This window comes from Lissotriton vulgaris, chromosome 3_1 (genome assembly GCF_964263255.1).
Source record: "Lissotriton vulgaris chromosome 3_1, aLisVul1.2, whole genome shotgun sequence".
NCBI classification, from domain to species: Eukaryota; Metazoa; Chordata; class Amphibia; order Caudata; family Salamandridae; genus Lissotriton; species Lissotriton vulgaris.
The window spans coordinates 519,292,868-519,317,301 of NC_141689.1; the positions used below are offsets into that span (position 1 = coordinate 519,292,868).

General features: G+C 43.6%; 1 protein-coding gene across 1 annotated transcript in view; it reads right to left on the reverse strand.

The window, feature by feature from the left end:
* Positions 1–23,466, reverse strand: part of HMGCR (3-hydroxy-3-methylglutaryl-CoA reductase) — a 98,020-nt gene extending 74,554 nt beyond the window's left edge. The window contains exon 1 of the mRNA XM_086960768.1: positions 23,324–23,466. The gene's annotated coding sequence lies outside the window, so the exon portion shown is untranslated. The remainder of the gene's footprint in view (positions 1–23,323) is intronic.
* Between the last annotated feature and the right edge of the window lie 968 nt (positions 23,467–24,434).

Consider the following 24,434-nt stretch of genomic DNA (forward strand, 5'->3'; position numbering starts at 1 on the left):
GTGCAAACAATGATACATTTTGGCCAGATCTCTGACTGGAGTGGAGTGTTTGACATTGTTCAGCATTTCGTCCCTCAATTATGTTTTTGTGTGTGTGTAAACTTTGCCATGTCCACTAGCATTTGCCCTGCAACATCTATATGCTATAAATAGCTTTCAAAATGGTAACTTACCTGTTGATGAAGGCGTGAAGCCGAAACGCGTCCTGCGAGACCGCTGTTTTGTTGGTTGACCTGTGAGAAATAAATCCACTTGGAACAGCTTTGAGTGCCCCACCTTCTTTGTGATTCTTTATGAAGGACTCAAATATATATTCTCCGTGGCCAACTAGCTGTGGATTTTGCTGAACATGTGGTTTATTGGTATAGATATATCAATGATTTTTATCTGGAAGGGCTCTGAACAGCAGGACCTTGATTTTATCACTGTGATCAATACCAACTCTTTGAATTTACATTTCACAGGCCACATTAGCAATGACAGAATTTATTTCCTAGATGTAGAGGTTTTTGTTTACAAGTGCCAGCATTTGTTGAACCAAGGCACTTGCCTAGTATTTATCAGTGTTTCGTCTAGTTCTATTGATCATGTGCTGTATGCCAATTACCTTTTGAATACACGTAGTACTTTAAATTCTGCACTTTTCCTCCTGAAGCGTCATGTGATAAAACCCTCACGACGGCCGAAATGAGTCATGGCGAACACGAAGGGTTTTCTATAAACTAAAAAAACTTCGCACCAACTTTGGGTCTTAGTTCGTCTGTTGTGGTGAAGGCTACTATATATCTATCCACAAAGTGATCCTTCATACAGCGCGCTCTAGCAGTGGGTGCGGAGCCGGATCCTGGCTCCTAATTCAATTTTGCGGGCAAAGATGCAAAGCACTCCGAAGTGAAAGTCTTAAACTTGTTTATTCAACAAAATGAACCCAACCAACGCGTTTCAGCCTACTCGGCTTTGCTCATGTGAGCAAAGCCGAGAAGGCTGAAACGCGTTGGTTGGGTTCGTTTTGTCGAATAAACAAGTTTAAGACTTTCACTTCGGATTGCTTTGCATCTTTGCCCGAAATTAAATAAATAAATATATATATATATATATATATATATATATATATATATATAGTCTGTTTACACAATGCGCTGCTATGTGATCAAGACTGCAGGCTTCGGTCGTAACGCGTCATCATGAAATGTTAATGCAATAAACTCTTCATTTGGAGTCTGTGCCCATGTCTGACCCAGCGTGGTCGTCGGTGGGATTCTGGAGATATATATATGGTAATGTTCATCTAGGATTACAATATTTTTTGATATCTGCATAAATGCCTGTTTGTTCTGAGTTTATGTCTCTAAAGTGTGTTGTAATTGTGCAGTTGCGCATGTGCAAAATACAAATAAATACATTGCAATTTCGAAAATAGACCACTGTAAATATACACATGAATATAAAAAATTCAATAAATATGTATATAAAATCTAAATAATTTCTTGGTTAAAAAAAGTAATCATGTACATACTTAAAACCAATATACAAATAAATATATTATTTCATTGAATTTCATCATTGTAGTAGTACCATTTCAAATGTGCAATACAATAGCAATGTAAACCTCACTGACAAATGTGCAACATAGCGCAAAAGATTTAAGTGCTTTCCAAAACTCAGTCTGTATTTAGAATCAAAACATTCATATTTCATGTATTTACAAAATACCCAACATTGGGGACATCAAATTATAGTTAGCTGAACTAACTATAACTGGGAAATTTCAATGGTTTTGTATGAGTGAAATGTCCCGCTAACTATAACATGTATGAAAGCTATGGTTTTTTCAGTGAATTTCTAAGGATTTTTAAATGCTAATTCCCAACTATAACGTGGGTGAAGCCTATTGTTTTTTTCAGTGAATTTCAAAGGTTTTGTAAATGATAATTTTTAAATGTATTAATGGTTATATTTTTATACTGATTTACTACATTATTTTACATTGTTTATTTTGAGATATTTAATTTTTTAAATTACATTACATATTTTTTATAGAAATTGAAAAATAAATGTTTAAAAATATTGAAATTGTAATATATATTTTTTTTAAATATTATTTTAAATTTATATATTTTTTTACATAGGCAATGATATCCTATGGAAGGAAATTCAAGTTACTGTAACTACGATTAGAATTTTTTTAACTTCAAAAACTCCACACTTAGAAGAATTTCCAAGTGAAACCAGTCAATGTTAGCCTATGGAAGAAAATTCAAGTTACTGTAACTATGGTTAGAATTACTTTTCAGGATCAGTAGTGGGCTGAAAGATGCAGCACTGAGGTCTCTCCTGATAACAGATGAGTAAATCGCAATTCATAGTTCGGCTGATTTTTGCGGAATTTATTAAAGTTGCAAAACTCCACACTTGGGCGGGAGCCGCGAGGCTCCCGCCCTACCAGAGCAAACAGCAGTGTCCCGGGGGTGGGCACCCCGGGACACTGCAGGAGCCGGCCCTGGGGTGGTGGTCCCCAGGGCCATCAAGGGCTCCAGGAGAGGGGGGGGCGCAGCCCCCCTCAAACCTGTTAAAAGCCCCGGGGGTGGTGGTCCCTGGGGCTGGAGGTCCGTCACGGACCCCCCCTATTTTACATATTAGAGCCCCGGGGAGGTGGCAGTCCCCGGGCCGTGTGGGGGGGCTTGAGCCCCCCCACACAGGTTTTTTTATTTTTTTTATGAACAACGAAGCCCCGGGATGGTGGCGGTCCCCCCCACCATACATACGCAAACCCGGGGGTGGCGGTACCCGGGGCTGCGGGGGGGCCCTGAGCCCCCCGCATACTTAATAATAGAGCCCGGGGTGGCGTCCCCGGGGCTCAGGGGGCCCGTGTGTCCCCCGCTATTATAATTACTTTGCCCTGGGGGGTGGCGGTCCACGGTGCAGTGTGGGAGGGATTGGGGCCCCCCACACTTTCTTTTTCATTATGCCCTCGGGATTTGGCCCCCCGGGGACTAATTTGAAAAAAAGCAGCCCTGGCTAAAGGTCCTATGGAAAATTGCATGGGGGAAAACACGTTTTGGGACCCCCCTTTTTACTCGGCCCCCGCTTGACGAATCAACCCCAAACGTTCAGGGAAGGAGCAGAGCGGAGTAGGCCATTTTCTTGGAGAATTTTGCGAAGATTCGTTCACCGGCGCCAAAGTTATTCCAAATAAAATGTTGCGGATTTCCTATGGAAACTAGGTCCTAACTATAACTACCTACTGGCAACCGCCAGTAGGTAATATATACACACATATATATATATATATATATATATCTGTAAAGAACACGTAGAGCTTACTACTGTAACTCACTTGTTGATCTGCAATTACCAGCATGCAAACGTGGCAGCTACTGTGAGCCACGCCCACTGTGGGAGGTTGCTCTTAACAATAATAAAAAGGAGTTAACTAACAGGTGAGCTTTTCCATGCCTCTATGTGCAGCCCATGACCAAGAGGCGTTGTCCTTGAAACGCGTTGGGCATGATTTTACTTAAAGGGCATAGGTAATGTGTGCAGCCTCGAGGAGATTACTGAGAGCATCGTTGAGTGCAAGACTGAACGCAAGGGCGTTTTGGTGGAATAAATATGTGCGGCTGCCCGAGCCGCGAAAACAGGCAGTGCACCACTTCATAATGTGAAAGACTGGGAAAGGCACGAATGCCTTTCGGAATGATACAATGTTCCTGGGCTAAAAAGGGCACACAAAGCCAAAAGTCACTCCCTACTAAAGGATGTTACAATACTGTAAAGACACACAGAGGCACGGAGCCTACTAAGGATGGACACTAACTCACACGGTGAACTGCAATTACCACCATGCAAACGTGGCAGCTACTGTGAGCCACCCCCACTGTGGGAGGTTGCTCTAAATAATAATAAAAAGGAGTTAACAGGTGAGCTTTTCCATGCCTCTATGTGCAACCCATGACTAAGAGGTGTTGTCCTCGAAACGCGTCAGGCATGAATTTACTTAAGGAACAGAGGTAATGTGTGCAGCCTCGAGATTTACTGAGAGAGCATTGTTAAGTGCAAGTCTGAGTGTAAGGGCATTTTGGTGGAATATATATATCTCCACCACAATCGTTTGTTTGTAGTCCAAAATAAACGATGCCACAGCCACCAATCCTTTTAAAAACGTGTTTATTTTTCTTTAAGTTTCGGCCAAATCACTCGACGCGTTTCGGAGAAGACTTCCTTGCTCACGAGTAAGAGTGTAAAGTAAAATGCAATGGGGGACAAAGAGGACGTGGAAGAGGAGGCAGAGAAGACGGAAAATCAAACCCCTCAATGAGAGTGGAAATCACAAGCCCTGAGGGAACAAGGACAAGGGGACAGAAACAACAATCAAAATGACTGATAAAAAAACGGTGGCGAACCTCTCCAAGCGCAAGCTCAGCGACACGGAAATAGAGGTACTATCTTTTGGTCTTTCTTTCTGTCCCACGGCGGACTTTAATTACACACAAGGCCACACTGATTTATTCCAATTCACCAGGAAACTCAGGTTAAAGAAATGGTTTGCCACTAAAGTCAAAGAACAGATGCCGTCCAACTCTGATACACCGAGTGAGCTGGCAATTCATGACATTGATTTTCTTCACATGCTCCATGACCTTGATGGCAACCCATCCATTAACCAAAACCCTATTCTAAACCTTGTTAATGACATTTGATTTGACCTGAACCATGATAGTGGATTCCGGCCCAAATCAATATTCTTACCCCAAATCGCAAATGAAGCGATAGATGTCTTTGAGAAGGGAGTCACTAAGGAACTGAACAAACTCTCGGAACACAGAAGTTATGCCAGAAACAATTTCACCAAGGCCCAGATGTCAGCATTACAAACCCTCCAAAAAGATGAGAACATTGTAATAAAGAAATCAGATAAGGGAGGGAACATTGTGGTGCTCCCTAAAGAAATGTATATCAAGGACGGGCTAACACAATTGAAGGATAGTAGTAGGTACGAGAGAAGTACTAGGAAGGACTATGACACTGAAAATAATAAATTCCAGAATCAGCTACAAGAATGGAGACACAGGGGCTTACTAGAACCAGAATAATTTAATATTCTCAGATATAAATACCCGAAACTGCCAGCCCTGTACCTCCTCCCGAAACTGCACAAGGACATAGCAAATCCCCCTGGAAGACCCATGGTGTCATCCAGAGGTAGTTGCCTAGAAAATACCTCAAGAGACGTTGACATCTACTTACAGCCTCTAGTCCAGAACCTCAACTCTTATATGAAAGACTCAGGGGACTTTTTACGACTGATTGACAAGATTGAATGGCACCCAGGTTGTTAACTTATGAGTTTAGATGTGAAGAGTCTGTACACAAGTATCCCCAACGACATGGGAATCTAGGCTGTCAACACTTCCTGGGAACAAGGTCCCTGTCTTTTCTTGTCCACACAGAGATGATTTTAGATATGATTTACACCTGCCTTACGCAAAATTTCTTTCTATTTGATGGAACTATTTATCGGCAGAAAACACAAAGAATAACTGTGGGTCTAAGACGAAAGGAAAGCTATGTGTGTTTAAATATGTCTATGTGTATGCTTCCAAATTTAAGCAGACTACTGGACATTTACCCTTTGTGAAAAAATGTCCATCAGTTACTCTTCCTGTACCGCTCAATTCATCATATGGTCTACTTCACAGTAGGTAGTCCGTATTTACCATCTCCAAAGATGTTACTAGGAGATGGTTAGTTTTGATGGAGTTACTATACAGGATGATTGGTGGATGTTGTTTGTTCGTAACTGAAAGCCGTGCATATGTGATTTGTGAATAGTGATAAAGAAATGTGCTTGCGATAAAATTGGATAGTGTACGCAATATAGCTTTATTCTGGAACCAACATACACTGGCCTTTCTCGATTTGTTAATCACAGTAACATCACAAGGTCTTAAATCTGAGCTATACAGGAAGCCTATGGCCCGCAATTCCCTGTTACAATATAACAGTTGTCCCCCCCCCCCCCCCCAAGTCACTATGTGACAATCTGCCAAATGGGCAGTTTCTACGAATACAGCGGAATTGTTCAAACAAAGATGATTTCAATAAGCATTCCAAGGATTTGGAAGAACAACTCGGGGAAAGGAATTACCCCAAAAAACTCAAACGCTCCAAAAAGAGAGCAGTCAATAACAACCGGGAGGCATTGCTAGAGCCAGCAGTTCCAAAGGAGAGAAGTAAAAGAATGACATGCGCTAATACCTTCAGCACAAGATCTAACGCAATCCAGCGCATAATCCGAAAACATTGGAAGATCCTGAACACTGGAACTGATTCTCTTGAACAACCTCTCTTTGCTTTCAAATGAGGCACCAGCCTGAGAGATCAATGGATACATACCAGACCACCAACGAGAGAGGCCCATCAAGTAGGCACATTATGGAATATGCCTCCGGTAACAGGGCATCATCCCTGCGGGAATTGTGCTGCATGCCCCCAGACCAAACGCTCTACAACCATTGATATAGGGACTGGTCGGCCTTGGGAGCAAAGACGCTTCACAAATTGCAATAGTAGTCAACTGATTTATCTTATAACCTGTCCCTGTTCACTCAGGTACGTCGGGATGACTACCCGGAAAATAAGAACAAGAATTTCTAAACATAAAAGCACGATCAGGTGCAAAAAGCAGGCCACCCGATTAACAAATCACTTCATAGAAGCAAGGTCACAAACCAACCGACTTCGAATGGACCGTACTGGAACAACCAAATATTCCAGCACATATAACTGACGTGTCCAAACACCTATTCATGATAGAGCAAAAGTGGGTGTACAAGTTAAATTGTGACAAGGCTGGTCTAAATGAGGACATCCCTTGTATGTCACTATGAAACTATTGATCCCAAGAAGCTGCCCTTGTAGCAGAATACAATGGAACACAAGCATCCATATAAGCCTACTGGATGTACCATATCGAAGAGAAGTCGGACCCCAATGCATTACACCTATGTTGTCATCTCTCCGACCCAGGGTACATTCCCTCCGTGACATACCATTGAGCCAATCGCTGAGACACTATATACCATTCATTTGGCCTTTGCCTCTTTAACACATACAAAGCCGGTTTTTATTTGGTTAAAACGTTCCAAGTGCGCCATGACAATCGAGAATCCTGGTTATCTCCTGATCTTGGAAAGGTGAAAAATTAACTCGGTATACAGGTTTAATACATTTATTTAAACAATACAACTCAAAAAGTGCAAATTTAACACTCTGCCCGATACTCGTAATTGTGGACCACATCTCCCATAATTCTCAGCTGTGGGAGCGCGTGGTCCGCTTCATCCAATGAGAATCGAGTGAAAATCAATAAGGAAATAGCTAGCCCCTGCCGCGGTACCTCCCCAACCAGCCCAGAAGGCTGCCAGGGGTACCGACGGACAGGTAAGGGCTAGACTTTGCAAGTAAGAGAGACAAAGCACTTTGTCTCTAATAAGCGTGCAAGTCATTGAGTTACGGTTGCGGAGACAGAGAGCAGCCTGACCTCGCATTTTCACTGCGTGCTGCCACCACAGCTTAGAACACAGATCCCAGCCTTAACAAACACGCTAATTGTGTTACAACGCGCTAGTCATCAAATAATGGCAAAAGCGATATAGGGAAACTGTATCTCGCATTCTTAATGCGGGCTGCCTTTACGGCTTTGAATACAGAGCCCTGTCTAAATAAACGCGCTAATCTCTTAACAACGTCAGTAACTAAAAAACGGACGGAGCGTGATCGCGATCTTCTAGCATGGGCCACCACCTTTTGTCTAAACATAGAGCCCGGTTCATGGTATACACGCGATCTAATCCAACATAAGTATTAGATAAAAACGCAATGCTAGCCGTGTGTAGTAACAACTGTTTGAGTTTGCCGGATTTGACAAAAGAGCACTAGCAAATCCGTCATTGACCCAGGAGAAATGCTTTATAACACTAGCATGATCCCTGACAACTAGTTCATTTACCGACAGGGATGCCCACCATTTACAAATCATGTTTAAAGAGAGAACAGGTCCATGTATTAATTAAAACAAAGCAGAATGAACACCAGGCCTGTTTTTTAACTTTGTCTAATTGTTTGATTCTGTGAGTCTCTAACTGCCGAGCGGTCACATAGTTTATCACAGCTATTTCATTTTCTGTACTATAGAGCGGTGCTCCATTGTCCTGAGCTGCTTGCCAGGTGAGGAGAAACACGTTCCCCTTGAATCTAAGGTGAGCCTATGACACTTTGATAAATAGGTTATAAATGTAGGTCACTTGACCTTATATGATAAGAACAATAATCCAGTAACTTCAGCGGTAACCCATACTAATGATGGCTTGTTATCCTATTCTGTTCTAGTGTTTGTCTATGTGTGTGTGTTATGGCGATTTGACATCTGGACCTCTTCCATCTAACCAGGAGGAATACCAGAAGTGAACAGGTGACATTTACTATTGTTGTTCACTATTGTTTTTGTTTTTTAGTTCATCACGTAAGAGCAGTAGCAATTAAGTTTATGGGTCTTGAAGAAGCGGCAGGTACCAATTTGGACCTTTAAATGTCCGCAGAAACATGTCGACTAGATAACCCAGTCAGAAGTTATTTGTTTGAATCATCTGACTTTTTTGCACTCTATTGTTTTTATTGTTGGAAGTGCACGACTCCAGAATAAAGTTATATTGCGTACACTATCCAATTTTATCACAAGCACATTTCTTCATCACTATTCACAAATCACATATGCACTGCTTTCAGTTACGAACAAACAACATCCACCAATCATCCTGGATAGGAACACCATCAAAAACAACCATCCCCCAGTAACATCTTTGGAGATGGTAAATACGGACTACCTACTGTGAAGTAGACCATATGATGAATTGGGCGGTACAGGAAGAGTAACTGATGGACATTTTTTCACACAGGGTAAATGTCCAGTAGTCTGCTTAAATTTGGAAGCATACACATAGTCATATTTACAGACACATAGCTTTCCTTCCGTCTTAGACCCACAGTTATTCTTTGTGTTTCCTATAGCTTGCCAGGGGGATTATAACTGTGCTGAGGTCGTTAAACATTCTCTCGGACCCTCTACCTATCTTTTTGTTTGTTGTAGTTCCAGAGCAGCCGAGGCTGCGGGTCCTTTTATGATTAAAGTGAGAAATTTTGTTTCTCTCTATCCACATCTACAATTGATGTGGTAAAGTAGCAGTGTTGACTTTTGTTGATAGCTTTTTAGTGACTGTGACTCCAGGGTTATAAGATACAGGTCCTTTCCGTATATACACACAAAGGTCGTTATAGACTGAAAAATTATCCACCGTTTCTTGAGTGAAAATGGCGTCAAATGTAGGCTTAGCCTATGATGAAGCAGAAATACAAACGATTCTCGTAGACAATCCGAGTATGCTTGATATTTTACCGAAACCCCAAGATACAAGTGAAGATGGGTTCCCTAAAATCTTGATACTAAAAAAAGAGTCATTCCCACATTTGTATCTATGGAATCACTATGGCTGAATATCTCCGGGGAAATGGTGCTCCCTCAGGATTGATTGTCACAAATTCTCCACGACTTTTTCTGGACGATGAAGACTTCATAAGAGACTGGTATCTCATCGCCTGGAAATGCACGCGAGACTGGCTCGTGCTAATTATAAAAACTGCAAAAAAAGCTGCAGTCCACTTACAGGACCAGGAAGCAGCCATGCTCCCTCCTCTAAGACAATCACAATGCTGCAGTGCGTTGTGACTGGTCTGAGCGCAGTGACACAGCACTTAGCCAGGGGCTCTAGGGGTGGGCATGTTCTCCCTGCAGGCTGTAATGCGGCCTGCATAGAGAACAGGGAAGTGCATATGACTGCTTTGGGCGGCCCGAGAGAGCCGACCAAGCAGTCATTGCGCACTTGAGTGGGCAAACCACTCCATCTTTGCCATGCTTCCTGAGCAGAGCTGCCCCGCCCGCCCTCCCAAAAGCAAAGGAAACAATAAAATAACAGAGTTATCATTATCATCATCATCATCATGTTATGTTTCCCCTTCTCGTACTGCTTGAAAGCAGTGGCGCGACGCCCCTCCGCCATAGCGGAGATGCCGACACTGATATTATAGCCTTATAGCCCGCCGTAGCGGGCTATACCGGCTATTAAAGGCCAGCTGAATCGTTAAAGGCCCGAGCCACAGGCGAGGGACTTTAACGAGACAGCGGGACTTTAATTGGCAGTAAAGCCCTGCTACGAAGGGCTATAAGGCTATTAGAACATTCTGCCACTAGAGGGCAGAATGTTCTAACAGATTCAACAAAGGGTTCTCGAAGCTCGAGGGGATATAAATCCCCTTGAGCTTCGAGAAGCCTTTGTAGAACATTGGAATGTTGCTCTGCGGGCCTTTACCGGCCCGTAGAAGCAGGGAGCACTCCATTGTCTGCAATAGAGCTCCCAACATTCCAATGTTCTAATATAATATATATATATATTTGTTGTTGTGTTTCCGTCACAGTTAACCAGTCGCCACACCATGAGGACCATCAGTCAATCCGCTGTGAATATCCACAAATACCTACAATTTATCACATTCCAAAAATCCCTAGGGACCCTTTAAAGCCACGGGCCGTCCTATTGTATCTCTGAAGAGCAGTCCTTTGGAGATTGCTTCAGTTTATGTAGACTCTTTAGTTGCATTTGTGAGAGAGCTCAGTTCTTATGTGAAGGACAGCAAGGACTTTTTGAGGATAAGTGAAGGAATTGAGCTGGAGGAAAACATGCTAATAATAACATTGGACAAAACAAGCTTATATATGTGCATCTCTCATGACAAAATCCTGCATGCAATACAATCATTTTTGAATGGAAGAGCCCTGAAATTTTAGAAACACAACCAAATTATATTACAGTTGGCATCTTTCTATTTAACTAAAACATTTCTGTCTGCAGGGCAGTCGTATCAGCAAAAGCAGGGGACTGACAAGGGCTTGTGCTTAGCCCCCAGCTTTGTAAACCTTTTCGTAGGCTGGTGGGAGAAGCACGTGGCCTGGGCTGAGGGGAACGAACCCTGGGTTGACAGCGTGGCCCTAAGGGCACGCTATATCAATGATTTGTGTATTGTCTGGAGGGGCAGCAGGAGATGGCAGAAAAGTACATTGATGTATTGAACTGTAATTCTTTAAACCTCCAGTTTACCAGTTGCATGAGCAAAATTAATGGGCCATATTTGAACCTGATTGTTTATGTAGGACAATCGACTACAAACGACACTTTAAATGTAAACCCAACTTCAGGAAACTCTGCGTTGCACACATACAGCCCATCATAGGGAAAGGGAATGCACACCTTATTGAAAAACATTTCCTCATGGTTCGTGAATGATCGTTCAAAATTGCCTGCTCACTGGTGGAGTGCCTTGCCCTCTTAGCACTGGGATACTAAATATATAGATGTATGGGGCAACTTTCTGCCCCAATACCAATGGCACAGCCGAATAGAACTTCTTCAATTTCAGTCCGACGGACTGAAATTGAAGAAGTTATATTCGGCTGTGCCATTGGTATTGGGGCAGAAAGTTGCCCCATACATCTATATATTTAGCACACATACAGCCACCATCCTCAAAGTCTCATAAATAGTATTGGGAACTGGGGACCAACGACTCCCACAACAACAATGTTTTACAAAACTACGATAAAACAAAGCAAGCACTAAACAAAGTAAAAAGGCTATCAGCAAATAAAAGACCTGCTGGCTTTACCAATGCTAGTTTTAGGATTGCAGTTATTTCTCAATTAGGAGGACCGCTTCATGTGGTCTTGGATTTCCATTAATCAAGCCTTTATAGTTGCATGTGACTGGTAGAGATTTCTGAATAACTGTGTTGGTTAATGTGCAAGCAAAATTAATTTGCGCCTTCTGATGAACTTTGAACTGTATTAGGTGTATGGAGGGGTGTGCACCAGGGCTCTGCAGTTTTCTTTTGAGCTTAGCCTATTTGAGGATACATCACTCGCTATTAAAATATCTATGATTCAATTTTATCTGAATGGTTCTAGGATATACGTGGATTCTGTGGGAGCAGTGCTATTGGTTTGGCACTGCTTTTCATCTGTGTTGCATGGATGAGGCAAATTAGAAGTGTGACTAAAAAGGTGTTTTAGAACGGTTGTATGACGTTACAACGCGGGGTTTTACCCCGCATGCCATTACAACGCGGGGATTTACCCCGCATGCCATTACAACGCGGGGATTACAACGAAAGTCGTTACAGCCCCTTTCGCTGGAGGGTGCTGGATAGTGGAATAGTTTAATTTTCTATTCCAACTCCAGCCCACGTTGACAGTAGGGAAGGTGTTGGGATAGAAAATTAAACTATTCCCTATCCAATAGCGCCCTCCAGCAAAAGTCGTTGTAACGACTTTCGTTGTGATCCCTGCATTGTAATGGCATTGCGGGGTAATCCCCGCGTTTTCATGGCTGTTCCCCTTTTAGAACGAGTACTGTTGGAGGTAATGTCAAATACGTTTTGATACTGCACTAGCCAACTACATGGCATATCTGGGCTGGGCTGATTAGTTGGTTGGCAAGTTATATCCAATATGTTGCTGGATGTATGTGGTGTGGGAAGTGCTGTTTTGAGCAGGTGACAAACACAAAGGCATATCTGACCTGAATGCATGGAAGGTGGTTTAGCTAACATCTTCTTTTTGAAATTAGTATTTTTATTGTTATATGTAACATGCCATCAATTAATGACTGCCAGCAGTCACTTTGGTTTCTTGCTGGTGTCTATATAGCACTAACCTAGACGAAGAAAGAGCAGACCAGTGTGTGTTTACACCAAATGAAAAGACATAATAGATCCAGTTATTCAGACAATAACATACACGGAACTAATGCAACTGTTTGAGGCATGTCATAGCATTCTTTGCTTTTTGGTGACAGGTATTTTGTTTTCTCGCATGCTTATAGGTACCTACTTAACACCAATCTAGCCAAAAAGACTTCCGAGAATCTGTGTATTTTGGCACCAAAAGTGCATATAGTGCACTGTAGGTCCAATATTCAAATAGTAAAGTGCACAAAAGCTTTAAGGCAGAAGTACTCTCAAATGTGTGAAATAGCAAAATTGGAAGAGCAACTTATTAGCAACTACACAATCTATAACAGGCCCAGATTTATCATTTTCCTATTCCAAACTAGGCCTATTCTGATTAAAGGGTTTTCCATCAAGACCCTCTCATAACCCAGAAACTTTCTAGTATGTTTCAAGGCATGTCTCCAAGTTCCAGGCTTACCCTTAGTTCACATTATATGGCTTCTGAAAAGGCCAATTTCCATTAAGAAACAGCTATACAGAACAAATGCTCTCAAAAGCAACAGTTTTTGAATAGTGCACTCACTCACATTACAAGAATCCAAAACATGGTGGACCTAATTCTGAGATAAGATACCTTGCATCTTAAGTGCCTACGTGGAATACAGAAGTGTTATGTATGCAACAGGAAGGAGGTTTAAGAGCAAGGCATCCGATATCAAAATAAGGTACAACATGTTTGGGATTCTTGTGATATGTTTGGGATTGTGATATGGCCGGGCCCTCTTAAAATATCGGCTGCCCTGAAAACAGTACCAGTGATGTAAACATGAGTATGCATGAACAGTAAAGCAATACATTACATTTTGCACTGCAAACTGGCCTCCAAAAATCGCCTCCTCCACTATCAACTGCAAGTAAAAGGTTAGTAGGTGGAGCTATTTTAGCACCTACTAGTCCCACCTGGCAGTGAATATAGGCTGGAAAGGAACAGGTGTTCTGTTCACTCAAAGTGAATGAGCAATAAAGATGCCATTAAATCTTGTTTTCATCTTGACACATTTGCTGCCTGTTCAAGGAAAGAGGTCAAATGTCAGTTTGTCTTTTTACTAACGCTGCTTGGAAAATTGAGTTTATTTTTCTCTCTCTTACTAGAGTTAGAGGTTTTTGTCAAGTGAGCTGTCTGAATAGGTCAGTTATTTTTCTCTAACACAACATGTAAATAAATAGCCTTTTAATAGATATTACATATATTTCAAAATGTATCAGGAATTACAAAAGCACATTTTTTATAATTAAGAAGTGTGATACTAACAAAGAGTTTATATAGAAACAAAACAAACCGTAACACTTTACTTGGAGACATGCAAATTACATATATTTGCCAAAACTATTTCCCAACATTGTACACTATATAGCTTGATCAATAAAAAAACATGTCAGTGGGAAAGTTTGTGGCTGATTAAAGCATGAAGTGGTAGCTCATTATCATTTGTAATTATGTATTTATTAAAAGTTATTTTTTTTAACATGATTTGAGAAACATTCCGGCCCCCGCCCTAGTGACAATGCTGTTAATAACCTAAGAGGCAAGCCAGGGGTCGTGTGTATCCTGTGGCTAGATGTGTATTATATATGGAAAAAAGTTGAGGCTATTACATCGAAAAGAGTTTTTTGTACAGCAGACTTGTTGAACTTGCACATTTGAAGCTGCTCTCATGTGATAATTAAGAAAATGGCGGCTCAATGAATTAAAATCTTTACGCACAATCACAATTTTTAGGTCTCGCCTGTCGATGCGCATGCGCATCGAGCAAGGCGAGAGTATTGCGAGTTATCCACTCTTTATCCACACTGCAAGGAATCGTGGCGATTCCTTGCAGTGCCCGTGACTTTTAAGCTCAATGCGCATGCGCATTGAGCTTAAAAGCGCGTGCACGTCCGTCTTTGTTTACCCGCTCCGCCCCCTCCCCTTCCGCCCCCTCCCCTTCCCGCCGTCTCGCATTTCCCCTGCCGCATCAAAGGCTTTCACGGCCGGCCGGCCATGCTTTCAGTTTCACGACCGGCCGGCCGTGAAAGCCTTTCACCTTGCCGTTTCTCTTTTTCTTTCATTGTCTGGTTGCACGTCTTTATTTCGCTTTCTTTCTCATTTTGATCTCACTGTCTTTATATTTTCTGTATTTCGTTCTTTCCTTCGCCAAAATACCCTTTCTTGTGTAAATAAATTGTATCTGTAAAGCTTAAGCGCACTCGGGGGTTTTTTACCCGCTCCGCCCCCTCCCCTTCCGCCCCCTCCCCTTCCCGCCGTCTCGCATTTCCCCTGCCGCATCAAAGGCTTTCACGGCCGGCCGGCCATGCTTTCAGTTTCACGACCGGCCGGCCGTGAAAGCCTTTCACCTTGCCGTTTCTCTTTTTCTTTCATTGTCTGGTTGCACGTCTTTATTTCGCTTTCTTTCTCATTTTGATCTCACTGTCTTTATATTTTCTGTATTTCGTTCTTTCCTTCGCCAAAATACCCTTTCTTGTGTAAATAAATTGTATCTGTAAAGCTTAAGCGCACTCGGGGGTTTTTTACCCGCTCCGCCCCCTCCCCTTCCGCCCCCTCCCCTTCCCGCCGTCTCGCATTTCCCCTGCCGCATCAAAGGCTTTCACGGCCGGCCGGCCATGCTTTCAGTTTCACGACCGGCCGGCCGTGAAAGCCTTTCACCTTGCCGTTTCTCTTTTTCTTTCATTGTCTGGTTGCACGTCTTTATTTCGCTTTGTTTCTCATTTTGATCTCACTGTCTTTATATTTTCTGTATTTCGTTCTTTCCTTCGCCAAAATACCCTTTCTTGTGTAAATAAATTGTATCTGTAAAGCTTAAGCGCACTCGGGGGTTTCTTGGCGCCATGTAACAAATGTTTATTTTCACCGAAGAAATGGTACGCGTTTTATCGACCCCGGGAGTATGATGGGCCGAGCATACCGTTTCCAGCTATAAACGGATGTTGTAGTATTTTGCTGTGGGAACCCAAGAAGATGCTCCATTCTGCTGTACTGTCCTTCCCTGGCTCGGAAACAGTTGTGATTCAGATTTGTACATCTTTGTCGAAAGCATGCCGAGTTACTTTCCTCTAACCAGTGCAATAAAACTATAATTCAATTGCTTTGTGCTTTAAGAGGGTCAGCGTTGCTCATTCTACTGAATAGTCCCCAAGCCCTCCTTTCATGTTGAGTGGCCTCGGATTCCATGGCAAGAAATGCTCCAAATTCTTCGCGGGATGGGTTTGCATGTGAACCAGGAGAGGTCATTGTTTGGTTTCTTTCACAAGCCCTGCCTAGGGGGTCTGCATCAGCCTTGCGTGCTCCTTCCTGCAGTGTCTGGACCCTTGAATATTAAAGGGCTGGGCCTGGCTGGGTGCGAGAGAGCGAGGCAGGAAGACCCCTCCAGAGGCTCCAATTTGTACTACAAAGGAGGTGTGTGGGGTGTGTTGATTACATCAAAGGCTTTCACGGCCGGCCGGCCATGCTTTCAGTTTCACGACCGGCCGGCCGTGAAAGCCTTTCACGTTTATTCGCAATTTTTTTAGAAAGAGTATCGGGAACGACGCTCAACATCCTCTTGATTCTTGATGATGTCCTTTGGTGTCAGTCTATGGACCCAGTAGGGAGGCAAGTAGGAATCTATTTAGTTGTCAGTTTTATTTTTTATTCAGGGTTGTTTTCTGGGCGATTTTGACCGGGGTTTTACAAAATTGTTACAGGCCATTAACTTTTCTAGATTTTGAAAGTTGGCCGTTTTCACCAATTGCTGGGTTTGTTCAGCATTGCATAGTGACTGTTGGTATGTAATGTTTAAGAGTGAGGTTTAGAATATGCCAATGGCAAAGTTTGGAACTTTCGGTTTGGGGACACCCCTCACCCTCAAACCCTCACCCTCACTCACCCACCCTCAACCCCTCACCCTCACTCACTCACCCTCAACCCCTCACCCTCACTCACCCTCACTCACCCTCAACCACTCCCCCTCGACCCCTCCCCCTCAACCCCTCACCCTCACCCTCACTCACCCTCAACCCCTCACTCACCCTCACCCTCAACCCCTCACTCACCCTCAACCCCTCACTCACCCTCACTCTCACTCACCCTCACTCTCACTCATCCTCACTCACCCTCACCCTCAACCCCTCACCCTCAACCCCTCACTAACCCTCACTCTCACTCATCCTCACTCAACCACCCTCACCCTCAACCCCTCACCCTCACTCACTCACCCTCAACCCCTCACCCTCAAACCCTCACCCTCACTCACCCACCCTCAACCCCTCACTCTCACTCACTCACCCTCACTCACCCTCAACCCCTCCCCCTCGACCCCTCCCCCTCAACCCCTCACTCACCCTCAACCCCTCACCCACTCACCCTCAACCCCTCACCCACCCTCAACCCCTCCCCCTCAACCCCTCACCCTCACTCACCCTCAACCCCTCACCCTCACTCACCCTCAACCCCTCACCCTCAACCTCAACCCCTCACCCTCAACCCCTCACTCACCCTCACTCTCACTCACTCACCCTCACTCGCCCTCACTCGCCCTCACTCGCCCTCACTCACCCACCCACTCACCCTCACTCACCCTCACTCACTCACCCACTCACCCTCACTCACCCTCACTCACTCACCCACTCTCACTCACCCACTCTCACTCACCCACTCACCCTCACTCATTCACCCTCAAACCCTCACTCACCCTCACCCACCCTCAACCCCTCACCCTAACTCACACTCACTCTCACTCACCCTCAACCCCTCACTCACCCTCAACCCCTCACCCTCAACCCCTCACCCTCAACCCCTCACTCACCCTCACTCTCACTCACTCACCCTCACTCGCCCTCACTCGCCCTCACTCACCCTCACTCACCCACCCACTCACCCTCACTCACCCTCACTCACTCACCCACTCACCCTCACTCACTCACCCACTCTCACTCACCCACTCACCCTCACTCACCCTCACTCACCCTCACCCTCACTCACCCTCAACCCCTCACCCTCAACCCCTCACCCTCACACAGTGCAATAGGTCTCGGAGCATTTGAGTTAGAGCTTTTAGAAATGTTTATGGCTTTTTTTTTTTTAAATTCTTTAGCATTGGCTACAGGAAACAAAAATGCTAAAGATTTACAAAAAAACCCATAAACAATTCTAAAAGCACTAACTCTAATGCTGCGAGACCTATTGCATTTCCAATGCTTGTTAAACCAGTTTACGGGTCAAGAGCATTACAGATAGGTCGAGTAGATTATTTAAGTCACTAGACCTGCAGTTACAGCATTACAGATAGGTCGAGTAGATTATTTAAGTCACTAGACCCGAGGCCTGACAAAGAAATAATAATTCTCTCCACCCTGAATTACTTGAACTTTAAGTAATATTTGTTCCCTGCTGCAAACAAAAGACCTTTCTCACAATCCAGCAATTTATGAGTGGAGGCAGGGATTAATATCATTCCCAAGTATAGCAACCAACTACTGAGAGGTGGTCAGATATGCTTTAGAAAAAATCTAGCATTGCACAGCTCCCTGTATGAAACATTTTAATATCCTTCAATCTGTATCATAGAACGGTATTGTTGCAGAAATATGCAACTACTCAGTAGATAGTTCAGTATGTGGCAAGTTTAGGAATACATAGTTAAGTAGAAAGTGGCCCCAGAATCACATAAGTCGAGTGGCACTGCCATATACGAGTTTGGTGCATAGTTTTGGTTCGTTTTCAGTAACAGGCTTAAAGTGAGATCAAACGCAATAGTATGTAAAGTTCTTCACCGCTACAACAAATAAACAAAATACTTTTGCACTATTTTTTGGATTGCCTAATACCGGGGAGAGAACACAGGAATGGAACGCTATCTTTGTGCATTTATAGGGTAGGAATTTGATCTACTACATTATGGTCTATTTTTCAAATGTGAAAAGCTAATAGGAAAGCATGAAAGATTGCGCAAACTAGGCTAATTTTTAGACACAAAATCTGCACCATTTACATTACGTATGCAGTTAAAAAAAGGCCAAAAGTGTTATGAATTTTACACACACAAAAAACACGCATTTGCAATGCAATAGGTCTCACATCAGTGAAACATTGAGCCCATGGCATTGCAAATGCTAATGTTTGTTTGTTTTATTTTGTTTAACAATATCCCAGTAGTGGCATAAGTATTAGTAAATGAAATTCCACAAAGGAAGGAAATGGTGTTACTAGGTGTCCCTGTGGAGTTGTAAAGGGACTTTTAGTAGCCACTTAAAGGACTGCACTCTTTATTGAATTATAAAGAAAAAGATTGCTGCCAAGCGCCCCACTTTTTATTTATTTTTGTTAGTCAAATAAAGCTAAATAAACAACAATGGTGCATTTTCAAATGTAAGGTTACAAAAATGGAACTTCCGATAAAAACAAATGGAAATGTATGCGGAGCTAAGCGAGACCTAAAATAATATGATTCCAGGCAGCTACTCTGGGTACGAAAGGGCATGAATAGACCTTCTGTGTGAGGTGAGATAGTCGAGGTAAGTGCATGGACTCGTTAGCAACTTCAAGAATTTTCCACCCAGGCTAATGTGTATGCTAACCCCCACCCTAGATTACGCAAGATGAAGTGTACGGAACTTACTGAAGTCTCAGTTTTTTTTTTTACTTGGATTGGAAGTTTGCATTATTTATATGAACAATCTACACCACGTTTATTACCACTGACATTAATAACCCATTACTTATTGATAGGCATAGGTTAACCTTGGCCATACAACAATGCATAAAGGCAAAGTGGCCTAATTGAACAAGGATCTTGCTTTTGGATGTTGGTGTATTGCTGCACCGGCCGGTGAATAACCGGATAAATTAACAGCTTTTAGCTAACGTGCAAATATTTATTCATTCATCAAACTTCAAGTGTACTAACACAGAGACTAAATGTTCACTTTTACTTTACATGTGTCGTTCAAAATAACCACATGTGCCAGGGGCACCTGAGCCGCTGGAAAGGCTCTGAGATGCACCAGACACACAGGCATCCGCCTGGCTCATTTTCCCCTTCCCAGGCCATGCCAAGGCACCCTGGCAGCATCGAGCGCCAAGGAGGAGACAAAAGGCACTATAACACCCCAACCGCGCGGCACTCACCATCTTTCCGTACGCATCCCTGCTGAGCCGCGGGGTGAGCTTTATGGTCCCCATAAAGACTAAGAAGAGCCCGAGAGCCAGGAACAGGCCCACGATGGTCCCGGTCCTGGGGGAGGCCATGGGGAAGACTGGGTGAGCGGTCTGCAGGTCTGCTCCGTCAGGGGGTGGTGGGGAGCCTCACCATCGAGCCCGAGCCCACAGCGCGAGGAGTGGAGACTAGCGGGCGGCTGCACGGCGCTAGCTAGAACCTTGGCATGGCCGGGACAAGGAATCCACTGGGTCCTAGTGCCTACCACGCACAAGCCAGCCTAAGGTATTGCCCAGGCCAACTGAGGCGACTTTACTAATCGGAGACATTATTTGTTCCCATAAAATGATTTTTTCCCATGCATATGACTGAAGGTCTGATATATAGGATGATTTCTTCAACTTTGAAGAACCTACATTACCGTTGATGGATATAAAAAGAGTTTTCCAACTATTGATGTGGCGCATCAATTCATGATTAACACATGATTTTTGCTATGATTCCAGCAACCACTCTGTTTTAGCGATTTGTCTATCCCTTGATGTACAGCTCATATTTCCTGCCTAGCAGACTGCCGCCAAGAGGGTACATTTTGAATAATATCCGTGATATTTATACAGCAGTTTGACACATCTTAAACAAGAGGCGTGCACGTCACGCCTGTGTGGGCACAATCCTAGCTCCTCACACGGCCTATTGGTGTCTATTACGCGCTTGGTGCGCGTAATAGACACCAATACGCCATGGGAGGAGCTATGCACGTGCTTCGGGCCAATTACATGCAGTCTTTTACAATAAGACGCACGCAAAGGCCAATGGGAGAGCTGAAAAGGAAACGCACATGCACGAGCGTGTGCGATTCCTAGGTCAGCTCACAATCCAGTTTTTTACCTACTATAGCTCACGCGACTTGCGTGAGTACTGCTACGCAGTGCACCACAGGTGGCGAGACCTAAAAAGGACTCAAATACCAATATTTACTTCTCAAAGGTTTTCAGATGTAAAATGATCGTAAGTAGATAAGTTTATTATTTACAATGGCTCCAAAATTCTTTTCTACTTTTTTTGTACTGCAGAACTTCCTCAGATGGGTTATGGAGTGGCATAAAAATCCACTTGCTCCGTTCCCAATTAGGTAATTCATAAAAAATGCTGCAAAACGGAAATGGACTGCCTTTCTCTTTAAAACAAATGAAACTGTTACATACTATTGTCACAACTGTTTCTACCTGTGCTAGATCCCGAGGGCATTCAATAATAAAACACAGGACAAACTTCCTGCCTGACGACCTATAAAGTCTGAGAAGTTTTTTACTCCTGAGGTAATTAAATCAAGCTAAACCTTTAGGAATTTTTCAGAATTTGAAAGCAACATGGCCTTTTTCAGTTATCAGGACACTACCTTTGAGGGCAAACATACCCATGTAGGGCAACATCTTTGACTTTGAGGTGCACACAAATTTGTAATACCACTTTAAAAAGACAAGTCTATGCAGCCTAAGAACACTGCAAAATCAAAGGGGATGATGGACGGAGTGTTGAACACTGCAAGCACTCACCCCAGTCAACTGATCTGGGTTTAATCCATCATCATTCTTAAGCTCACTCCGCCACCCCAATTCAGACATGGCCATATGCAAATGAGTCTGACCCTGTGCCTCATGGGAACACTCCAGCCCGAACTGCCAAGAACACCAACCAAAAGATGCATAGATGTGCATTTGATTCAAAGCTGAGCTATAAGATAAGAAGTTCAGAACTGGAGAAACAAATCACAGTGTTACTCTATGTTAAATAATCATTTGACTCTGTTATAAGGGGGTTAGACTAAACCTTCAATTATTCTAAAGCCAAATTACTTAAAATCTATTAATTATAAGGTATTGGTCTTTTAAAAACCATATATTTTTTCACCTTTCAGATAAGCATGGTGTAGATTATATGTAAATACTGCCATTAGTAATGAGGCCTACGCCAGGATGTACAGCTCTGCTCTACATCTTTAGATAGGAAATTTGACTTTGTGTTAAATCCAACAATGGCTATTACTCCGGCAACATAGCATATCTTTGAAAAGTGCTTCAAGTAACTATTTGTCGCCGACCATGCTGAATTTTAATCTGAGCAATATACATGGTAATACCAAGGTCTATTGATCAAAAAGACTAGAACATGTGGACGCTTTAAAAAAGATCCAAGTAGAAGACTGGGTTAAAAGACTGACAGTTTTTTAATTTAACTGAACATTTAGTTTATCACCTGGGATCAGGTGGAAAGCAGAGTTCAAGCGCCATGCACTTGATATTTCAATATGTCGTGCATTTTTGCAAGGAACCTTTGAAATCTGCGCCTTTTTCCTTCTCCATCAAAGCGCTCTCTCAGGCATCTGTTTTTCATGTAAACTGAAGATGTGTGGATTTTATTACTCTTTTCTGTTATATATGTTTTGAGTATTTGTTTTTTATGTTCAATATCTTTATTCTGCATGTGTAAGAGAGTACGTACAAAAGTACTACAGGTAGTTATTTACGTATTCCAAAAAGCATTTGTGAACAGGCTCTAATGAGCATATTTAAGGGCTACTGTTTCCTCCGCCATTTAGGCGACACTGCCATCATTCACAAGCACTGCTCCAATTCAGAACGCACATTCGGTAGACGCTGCCAAAACTCAAGATGTATATTTATCAGGCACCATCCCTAGGCCGCACCTACTATTCCAATCCAATAATATTCCAACATACTCGGTAACCGCCATTCCGAATCAGACGGTACTGATCCAAACCAAGTGGAACATTCAGCAGACGCTGCTCAGCCTCTATGTAACCAGTTGTTTCAATTCAGTGACATATTCAGTATGGATGGTTCCCATCCCACCCATCATGCTATTTTACAATTCATATGGCTGCGTTCAACAGGCACTGCTCCAGTTAACGAAGCAGTCCCGTGGCAACCACACTCAACTAGGACGTATTGTTCTAATTTGGTAAACATAATCGGTAATTACTATCCAAATTCTGTACTCACTGTTACAATGAATTGGGCACATTTAATAGGATCTGTCCGGTAACATCAAGTACTCGGAGAGCTGTCAGGTGACTAAAGGCAAAATATTCAATGCTACAGGTCTTATGGCATCTTGGAAACCATTCAAAACGGTGGCCAATGGATATCAACAGACAATGACAGGGGCGCAGGCCGCACACTGATGAGCTCTACCGGAAGGTCACCGCGATGACCTAGGCAGCAACAAACCGATCGCGGATCATATGCAGTGCGCCACGACCGCTCACCTACCGGTTTTCTGGCTGGGAGGCGGTGGGAAGGCGCTGGTGGTACGCGGAAGAAGCTATGCCTCGGCCGCCGCCTCAGTACGAGTGACAGCGGCTCGAGCCAGGATTGCGGAGAAAAGACCCAGCCGCAGAGAGGCGGAGGCCGTGGCCACCTCGAGCACGCGCGATGGTACGATGCGCCAGCCAATGGCGTGCTGAGCCGCCGCACGTCACCTCCGTTGCTAGAGACAACTCAACTAGTCGGCTTCCACTATGGGCGATCAGACGGCAACGTACCATCTCGCCACAGATTAGCTATCCAATGACGGAGCCGAGCGCAGCTGGGAGGGGCGTGTGTCTATAGCTGTGCTGGGGCGGCTGAGGGGGCGTGTCAGGACAGCGCACGCGCACTTTGTGAGTAGTGACCCAAGCGCACAAGGACACCCAGGAAGGCCTGACAGGTCAGCCTGTCCGTGTAGGACGAGTGTTCTACACCCACAGCAGGCACGCAACACCCATTGAACTCACCGGGCTTCCCTACAGTAGTGAATTCGATGCTACTGATTTTAGAGCTTGTATCCTTGCCTGAGCGTTCTAAACAAAGGACAGGGCATCAGCTTTGTCCTCGTAATAAACGTCTATTACCAGATCTACGCTTATGCCTAGAGCCGGGTGAAGATGGGAAGAGGCATTTTAAAAACAGCAGCAGTAAAGTAGGCATTGAACTATGGCTACTTTACACAATATGCTTCTACTAACATTATAGAGAGAAACCTTCGGGAGAAAAAAAGCACCAAGGGCCAGATGCATCGATGATCCATTTTGCGATTCCTTATTAGCGAAAAATAAGGAATCGCTAATAAGGAATAGCAAAATGGAATGCATCAAGCAATCACAACAAAAATAGCGATTCCTTAGAATTCCTTAATTGCGACTCGCAAATTGCGACTCGCAATTAATGAATACCTCCCCATTCATTCCTATGGGCCTAGAGGCCCATAGGAATGAATGGGAAGACAATCTCAATTTGAGAATCGCAATTAGCGATTTGCAAATTGAGATTGCGAGTTCAAGGGTGCAGGGGTGTCCAAAGGACACCCTGTTGCACCCCTGAATTTGATCTGTGCACACGCAAC